This window comes from Stegodyphus dumicola, chromosome 5, assembly GCF_044657685.1.
Source record: "Stegodyphus dumicola isolate Sdum_Otavi_A_Nest chromosome 5, ASM4465768v1".
Lineage (NCBI taxonomy): Eukaryota > Metazoa > Arthropoda > Arachnida > Araneae > Eresidae > Stegodyphus > Stegodyphus dumicola.
The window spans coordinates 28,244,141-28,253,680 of record NC_140772.1 but is presented as its reverse complement, the minus strand read 5'-3'; positions in this window follow the sequence as shown (position 1 = coordinate 28,253,680).

The window sequence follows — 9,540 nt, the reverse complement described above, 5'->3', positions numbered from 1 at the left end:
ATGTAAATGCCCTAAAGACCATATTCTGGAGGAATGCTATTTAATTTTTTAAACTGTGGATAAGAACATTGTTGCCAGCATGAAAACACATTGGGATGTGTTTGAAGTCAAGTGAGATCACATTCCGTACTTAGTTCACAAACCTTAATTTCCCCCCTGAGTTCTTTCCCCCCTTTTCATGAACTCTGCTTGTAACATATTATTACCATTTTTATTATTTCATGCTACAGTTTTATATCATATGCAGTGCTCTTAATGTTTTTCTCTGTATTTATATGTTTATGATTTTATGTATCATTCCACACTAATTCATAAAATTATAGTTCACTTTCTGAGAAATCCCTGATTTTATATATGCAAAGATAATTTTGGGCATGAGTGTATAATAACTTCATATATTTGAAACTGATAATTTCAGCTATTATTTCCAAAAAATTTCAGCTATTTAAAAATTTTATTTACTGAGATAAGTTAGCATTAACTTTAAATTCTGCGTTTTGTCACTCAATTTATTTAACTTTAAATTCTGCGTTTTGTCACTCAATTTATTTAACTTTAAATTCTGCGTTTTGTCACTCAATTTATTGTACTGGAAACTTTGATTTATTGAAGTTAAATACTCTTGATTTCTACTGAATATGATATTCTGGCTATATGATTGAACATTCCGAGCTATTTAAATAGATTATACTTATTGTTTTCAAGTTACAGAGAAATCTGTTTTTCTCAAAGAACTGTTGCCAATCTACACAACATAAAATTTTTCATTTACCTTCCTTAGTATAAAAATACAGTTTAGTCTTCAGATGCAAGTTTGGTTAGTGAAGCAACCGGTTTTTTTTTTTTTTTTTTTGTTAAGCTAGCATTGTATATTTTCATTTATATACCAAGAAATTTTAACAAGCGTGTTTAAATTTGGAGGATATTAAGAGCTCAAATTGACTTAGTGGAAAAAATCTGATCACAAAAATGACATAAATAATTGAAAACTATTTCTTAAAATTATATTTAATCTTAGTGTGCATTAATCAGATTTCTTAGTATTGACTTAAAATTTGCTAGTGATTTTCGGAAATCTCATTAAGGCAGGTCACTTGAATATATGATTGTTTTTCAGTTCACCATTAATATTGCTGTTGTTAGTCTCATACATATTATCTTTAATTTCTCCCATAGTATTGCTTAGCAAAACTGACAGTGAAAGAGCAGAAAATGTAGTTCTTTTTGTCTGTGGACATCTTTGATTATGTAGTGGAAGTGAGAAATTGTATTTTACTCATAAAATATGAGCACAGCTGAGAGAAATAATTTTTAGCCCTCTAAATTGCCCAACAATATATATATGTTCAAAAATATTAGTGCCACCAACCCGGGGTAGTGGTTACTGACTTTAATTGCCATACTGAAGGGTATGGGTTTGAATCCCAGAGAAGGCATGGATGTTTGTAATTGTATAATGTCTGTGTGGCATGGGGCCACTCTGATTATGCGGCGAGCCAAATGTCCTCTCAAGAAGTTGGTGATAGGGGAAGAGGGTGGGAGACCGTTGGACCAATTCCCCTTGGGTGCTGCCCTTCAAAACTGGGAGTGAAACTGAGCAAAGCCATACTATCACCTGTACAGTGCCCCAGAGTCTTGCCAACAACAGGTGCAATATTGCCTCCTTACCAGGTGAATTTTATGGGCTTGTTCTGATATCAGACAAGCAAGATTAGTCACAACACAACAAAATATTAGTTATGATTTCTTTAAGTACACAGATATGCATCTTAACATATCCAGATAATTACAATAGTACATATATATTGCAAGAAAAGGAGTCAAGGTACAAATTGAAAGGGCCATTTTAGAATTAAGAAAACGCAAATTACTCTTGTCCTTTTTAAGGACTTTAGGTGTCCAGGGCCAAACCCATAGCCATTTAGAGGGTTAATCCAAAGTAAAATTTGTGACACTCTCGGCAAAATGCCAAATGATGCACATGCTAAAAAATTGAAAGAATTGAAAAAGAGAAACTGCTGTTGCCGAAATAGCTTTCTTTCTACTACAATGTCCATTTCCTTATTTTTGGAATAAAAACTGAAGCTGAACTGGAAGGCTTACAATATTTATGTATATTTCATGAGTATTATGCATACCATTAATGTTAACTGCAGTTTCATGTAAATGCAGCAGGCTTTGGAATATGCTACCAGCAGATATGAGGGTGCTATTTTCTGCCTGTTGGTTTAACAAAGTGAATCATTTAAGAGTGTCTGAACTTGTTAATCATGCATTGAACCCTCTTTTGATGGCCACTTATCTAAAAGACTACTTCTAAGAGTAATCAGTATTTCTGATAACATAAATACACATTGGGATTTAACATTGCCTTTCAAACATGACCATTTCCACTAAATAATAGAATCCTTTATGTAATCCTGTATGTGAGAGTGGTAGTCTTAGAAATTGTTCCTTCTATCTTGACCTTTTCTGAAGACAAATATTATGTAGCATAAGCATAATTAATCCAAAATATACCAAATATCAGTATTATTTATATGTTGGTTTCCAAAATTAGCAACTTTCGAAAGCGTAGTTGAATTTGAGTGGTTGAAAATCGCGCATACTATACCCAGTGACGATTGCTATCTGAACAAATTCTAATTAGGCAGTTGTTGAAGACGCCAGCATCCTGAAGAGTTTCAGGAGGTTCATTTAAATACTGATATGGTGTTTATAACTTTCGTAAGATAATTTGTGATGATATTCGTATTTCTGTTGCTGACAGAAGACTAATGGCAAATAGGTAGCCCTGACATCGGACAATTTAAAGTTGGATAACCGTTCAAATCGGCAAATTCTCGAACGTGTAAATAATTTCGATCAAGTCAAGCAACTGTCTGGAGACTTGTGCCCGGTTGACCAAGGGTTACTGCCCCTTTTGAAGATCAGTATATTTCTATAGTTATCAAGTGGATTGAATTACGACCTCCTCAATTGTTACATCAATGGTTGCAGCACTTAATAAGATAATGCGTCACTTAATAAGAAAGTGTCTGCCAGCACAGTGCTTGAAGGCTTCATATGAAGGGATTATGCTGAGTACCAAATGTTTTTTCCACTAACCGCAAATCCAGAGGGGCAAGATTAAAATGAACGTCTTCGAGATCTGTGACTGTCTCAAAGACCTGTTTATGGACGAGTCCAGATTTGCTGTCGAATCAGATGAGAAGCGTGTAAGGATATGGGGAGAATGAAGCGCTAGGGATTAGGCTGAGAACATCATATTGAATATCATCCATTCAAAGTTGGCAGCATCGTGGTGTGGGCTGGTATTCCAATGGGGTATCGCACGCAGCGCTACATCCTTAACCTTTTCCTGGTTGCTGGGAGATATAAGTCACACACGTTCATTACATTAACTAAGGCTCAACAAAATTTAGTTACTGTTGAGATGTAAAGTCGTAGAGTCATTAGGTTTTATTGAAGCTGGAAACGTGAAAAATGTTCAATGCCCTCCCTGGGACTCAAACCTGGATCTCTCGAATACACTCCGAGTGTGCTACCGTTACACCACGAAGGCATATTGGAAGGAAGGAGAAAACACCTTATATACTTCTCCTTTTAAAGGGCGACTGGGGATTAGGGCACTCAATCACCAAATCCTGGTTGTGGTGAATTACTGTTCACCACCTTTTAAATTGGGTGCCATTGTAGTATATTTGAAGATGGAAGGATATTTGAACGTGAAAAATATTCAATGCCCTCACCGGGACTCAAACCTGGACCTCTCGAATACGCCCTGAGTGTGTTGCCGTTACACCTAAAAGGCATGCTAGAAGGAGGGAGAAAGTACCTTATAAAATTTGCTACTTAATGTGGAGGAGGAAATGGCAGACCCTGTCGATTTGTTTTTCTGTTCCTTGCTGGGAGAATAGTTGACTAATTGTTTTCATTACACTAAAAATTAGTGTCTCGGCGCATGTGAAAAAGTTAAAAGACGGTTCTGTGACGGCTGCACGGTGTCGGGATGAAGTCATCACCCGACACCGTGCAGACGTTCTGCTTTAGCAGTTGATCTTCATTTATATGATGGATGATATGTCCATTCCCATCAAGGCAACACCGTTAATGAATACCTGGACAGTCGTTAACGAGTACCTTATTCCCATTGAAAATTTTTGGTATGCTCTTGAGCGTGCTGGCCTTGGCATCAGCTATGGCCGGAAGTTGTCAACAATTTAAAAAGATTTCCATCGACTAAAAATAAAGTCAAGGAAATCGTACAAAATGCAAAAACAATAGACGGCAAAGAATTTTCAGATATGGAGGAAGGTGAAATTAAAGAATTAGTCAATGATGATGATCGTGAAATGACAAATGAAGAATTAGATGATCTCATAACACCAACTGACGATGAATGTAGCGATATTGAAGAAGTCTTGAACGTACAAGTCTTTACGTATAACAGTCTTTAACGTACCAGAAGTTACACGAATTGTTAAAAAAGGCACAAGAAGTATATGACTTTATAATGGGGACAGACCGAAATGAAGAAAAAAGGACCCTTTATGAGAGGTATTGAAAAACTTTGCACTTCTTACCGTGAAATTTTTTTTACTTATTCAAGCAGTAATAAAAATCCTTTCAATTAGCATCTATTTCATTTCCTCCTTTCAGTTACAATTATATGTTTGTATAAATTACACAGCCTTTTTTAATCTGAACTATACCTAAAACGCTTTTTCCATAGAAACGATACTGTATATTAAATTCATTTCATTACACGAACGAAATGTTTGATTTTTTTTGTTTGTTTGAATTTCCTGATGAAGATTATTTTGTATTTAATACTCATTATGATGTGCATCCAAATAAATATTAAAACATGAATATTAAAATATATATATCGTAAGAGGATGTGCCCAGTTTCATTTGGACAAATTTTGTCACGCTTATTTCAGTATTTCGAATTTCATTAAAGGAAATCTAAGTTCCCTTGCAAACGGTAAATTTATTCCTTGTGAATAGTTGGTTCAAAATCCCGTATTTTGTTTCTTGCTTGTATAAATTTTCATTTTTAACAGAAATTATAACAGCTTTAATATTCTGTTCATCAACTGTAGCCTGTACTCAAATCTTAGCTTCATGCATATTGTTATTTATTCTAAAGTGATTTGTCTATTTTTTATGAAATGAATGAATTTTATTCCTTCTGACAATTTCGTTGTATTATTTGCTTTAAAAGCTAGATGGGTAACATTTTCTATGCCCTGTTTTTTTCTTTCAACTGAACCTTTTGATAAATTATATATATATAGGTCCTGTGTATACGTGTATCATGCAGAGTTCTCTACAGCCGTATAGTAGTTAGTGACTTTGACTGTCGTACCGAAGAGCCTGGCTTGAAATCCCAGAGGCGTAATGGCAAATTGCACATTCAGTTGATCAATGTTAAACGAATTTCGCATAGTGCGCATGCCCAGAAGAGAATTTGGCGTAATTACGACTTTGGTACAATTTTAAAAGAAGATAAATATGGTGTGTGGTTGATATTCTGTTATCTGGGCGTAAACAGTTCAAGATTTTAAAACTTGTTAGTTGTTTCATTACTTAGAATGTAAATATCGATTGTAAATTACGCACAAATTTTCACTTAAGAACAATTACAAAACAGAAAACATTACAAGATACATTAGCTGAATCTTTATTGATTATACTTGTGAAGAATAAAAGCCAATTGCGTATTTATCATACGTTCCATTCATATATGCTCTAATAAATTAAAGAATAAATCCAGTTTAAATTACTCAATTAAAGTCAAGGAAATTATCATAAATAACTGATATTTAATATAACGTTTAACAAATTAAACCAAAAAGAAATGGAACAGAAGCAAATGCATTAAGCACAAAACAAATTTGGGTAGTATTGCAATTATAAACAGTCGACAAGACCTTCATGATGAACAGGCTTGTGTAGAGTTACTTAAGCTTAGTGGCTAGTATTTCGTCCCACGTCAACGGTACACCACTGAGCATGCGCAGTAAGCGAAATTCGTTATCATTGATCAACTCAATGTGCGGTTTGCCATTACGCATCCCGGAGAAGGCATGGATGTTTGCAAATGTATAGTGTTCGTGCGGCATGGGAGCACTCTAAATATTCAGAGAGCTGAAAGTCCGGTACTTTTCCGTTTTGCCGGCGCAAATCTCGCCAAGCAGACTTTATTGGCGACATCATACAGTATACACATAAAAAATATTTAAAAAATGTCAGTTCTAAGAATTCTTTTTTTGAAGACATAAACATTTTAATATCGCTTAAAATTTTATAAAAAGCCAATAAATTTGTAAAAAGACATAAATTTAAGAATTTACTATGCTTTCATGGTTCAACATCCTGATTCGGCGGTTCATATCACGTGACCCCAAGCGTTCTCATCTCACATAAACTACTCTACAAAAATCTAATGCTCTCAGTAATTATCTACATTAATTTCAAGTTAAATCTTAATTTGGAACACAAGTTTAAATGCAAGAAATATTTCAATTGGTACGAATAGCTTACTCATAAATTATGTAAGAGTGCAGTACTATACTTCGCTAATGCATTTCATTAGAATTGATGAATTTAACCCTTGACTTTACCTTTTCTATATTTTCGGCTTCGCGTAAGCGCTGTGATTGCATCCTAATTGACTTAATTACCGAAAATGGCCTTAAACATAAAACTGAACTATCTGATAAAAATTCTATGTAATTATATGCCAGTATTGAAAGAAACAATCAATCTGATAAGAAAAAGCTACGACATGTTTTGAAAATGTGGCGTTAAAGGTTACCAGCAAGAATATTCCGTTTGGCATCGGTTGTACCATTATTGGCGACTTTATCGCTTGCTCCGGCAAAACGGAAAAGTACCGAAAGTCCTCTTGAGAGGTTATTGGTAGGGAAAGAGCGGTGCTTTCCACCAAAACTGAGAGTGGGAGTGAGCAAAATTGTATTGTCATCTGTGTGGTGCTCAAGGCTGTTGCCAACAACAGGTACAGTCTTGCACTCCTCGCCACGATGAATTTCGTGTACTTGTTATGATGTTATTGTTAGACAAGTGAGATAAGTCACAACAACAGAGTTCTTCATGCTTATGTATACCTGCTTAGGTCTCACCGAGGCTTCAGATGTATTGACAAATGAATTTTTTTTTTGTAGAGTACTGCATTTCTAAATTGTAGTTCTTTAGCTTGTATGTAAATTCTATACGCAGCTGTTATTGCCAAGCATATGAAGAACTGCACCGCTTTCCAGAAGTTGCAAAACAAATAGATTGCAGTTATTTGAAACAAAAATAAAAATATGTAAACAAAACATTTAACACAGTTGTAGAGAATACTGAATACGGGCAAAAGCTCTTTCTTTTTTAAATGAAAGAATTATGTTACATTATGGAATACATTTGTTGTCTTTCAATCTAGATATATGCATCATTGTTGACTCTAAATTATTGTTTTTATTAGGTAATGTTTTAGCTCTTTACTATACAGTTTTGATTCTTTGTGGGATTCCAGTAGAATTCTGACGTTCGGAATGAGTTTTGTAATCACACCGAGAATATTGTTTATACTTTCGTCTTCCAGTTTGCTTCAGAAAATTGAGTTGATTCTGTCTGAAGAATATCCAGTGATGATTATGGGTGTACGATATGAGCATCTGCTTATACTCCTATAGTTTTCACCAAAGCCGAAAAGGCTATGGATTGTCATGATGGGAATAATACTTCCTGAAGATTCACTGTCGATTGGCGCTTTTTTTTTTCAAGGTATTACGAATCCCTGAACAAAGATCTCCTATGGGCAGTTTGCTTCGCCATTTAATATTTGGTTCGCTAAATAGGAGCTTCCAACAAATCACTCTTCTGAAATCCCACAGACAATGTTAAAATCTTTTGTGGATTTAATCCTACTTTTTTGACAAATAGAATTCGCTTAACATTCTTGAAGAGAATCTACCTTTCATGATGTGGTGCCATCGGATTTTTCTGTCGAATATTGTTTGAAATACATCAGATCGCTCTTTTGTCACAGCTAAATAATTTGCTAAATAAAAGCCAGATAAATAATTTGCTACCAAGTATCCATATTAAAAACAAATACTAATGTGTGCTTCTCACATGTCATTCAGAAAATCCAAACTTTTGTGTAACCTTTTCTGTAATAATCAGCTTGTCTTTGTCATTGACTTCTAACAGGGGCTGTTCTTTCACTCTCTGATATCTTCCTAAACTTTTTTTTTTTTTTAGTCCAAAGGGATTTGAATCCCGAAGGACTATTAGTTTCGTTTTGGCATTTTGCGTCGGACTCATAAATGTCGGTTCACTTTTCAAACTGTTGCCACAAAATGTTAGAGTCCTGCATTATATTTGAAGAAATTAAATAATGAAAAATCTGCATAAATGTATGTATATTTCTCGTATTGTGATAAAACAACGGTACATAGAGTCATCGAATTTTGAATAACGTAATCCTCCAACGAATATGAGCATGTGGAAGACCAAATTTGAAATTTGAAATTTGTTTTATGATCGATTTCCTATTTTTTAAAACTTTGACGAATTTTTGATTAACAAACTCAAGGATTTCAAAGCGAGCAATGGCAACGTTGTGCAGAAAAAACATTTTTATCTCCAGCGCGTGAGTCTCTGTATCGGAAATTCTAAAGATATGCTCGTTTTAAAACTATTTTGCGATATTGCTGTTGCACTAGATCTTATGGTTTAAGTGCGAGGAACATGATATTTAATAAAGAAAGGTAACACACAAAATGTTAAAAAACGCCCCTTTGGACGTAATTTAAAATCTGAAACATTTCAGATTTTTTTTTTTTGTTTTTTTTGTTTTTTGTCTTCTTTTTGTCTTTTTTTTTTTTTTTGTCTTTGTTTTTTTTTTTTTTTTTTTTTTTTTTTTTTTTTTTTTTTTTGTTTTGCAGCTTTCCATCAGTGAAAGAACATAACCGAGATTCGCATGTGCGTAGCGGCAGGGCTTATTGTTACGTACTGATGGAATATGAAGTCCCAACACCAAAAATCATTAAGTTTAGAGGAATGAAATATAAGCAGAGCATTTGTCTAGGTAATATATTTATTTGATTGATGTTTCAAAGTCACAGATTAAAGTATGCGCGAGATGAATAATTTCAAATATAAAATGGTGGTACATTAAATAATCGCTGTAGTTATCACGATGTTGAATACATGCATTGTGTCGACAAAAGCGCTTGCATTGTGTCGTGCAAGTGGTGGTTGTGATTTTGGCGTTAGCCTTGCGTAAGTCTCCGTTACAGTCAGTCAGATATTCTAGAAGCGAAGATTATTCAAAATGTTTCTTTCGTGTGAGGGTAATTGGCAGGTTTCTTAGCAGACTAATGTTGGAATATTATGCTTTCCGGGTAATATAGTGTTGCGTTTTCTTTTCTGACATCAGTTGTTGCGGTTTTCTTTTCCTCCACATTACGTATATACGGGGTTCGTGTGGATTTGGAGTGAATAACGACGACACTTGAT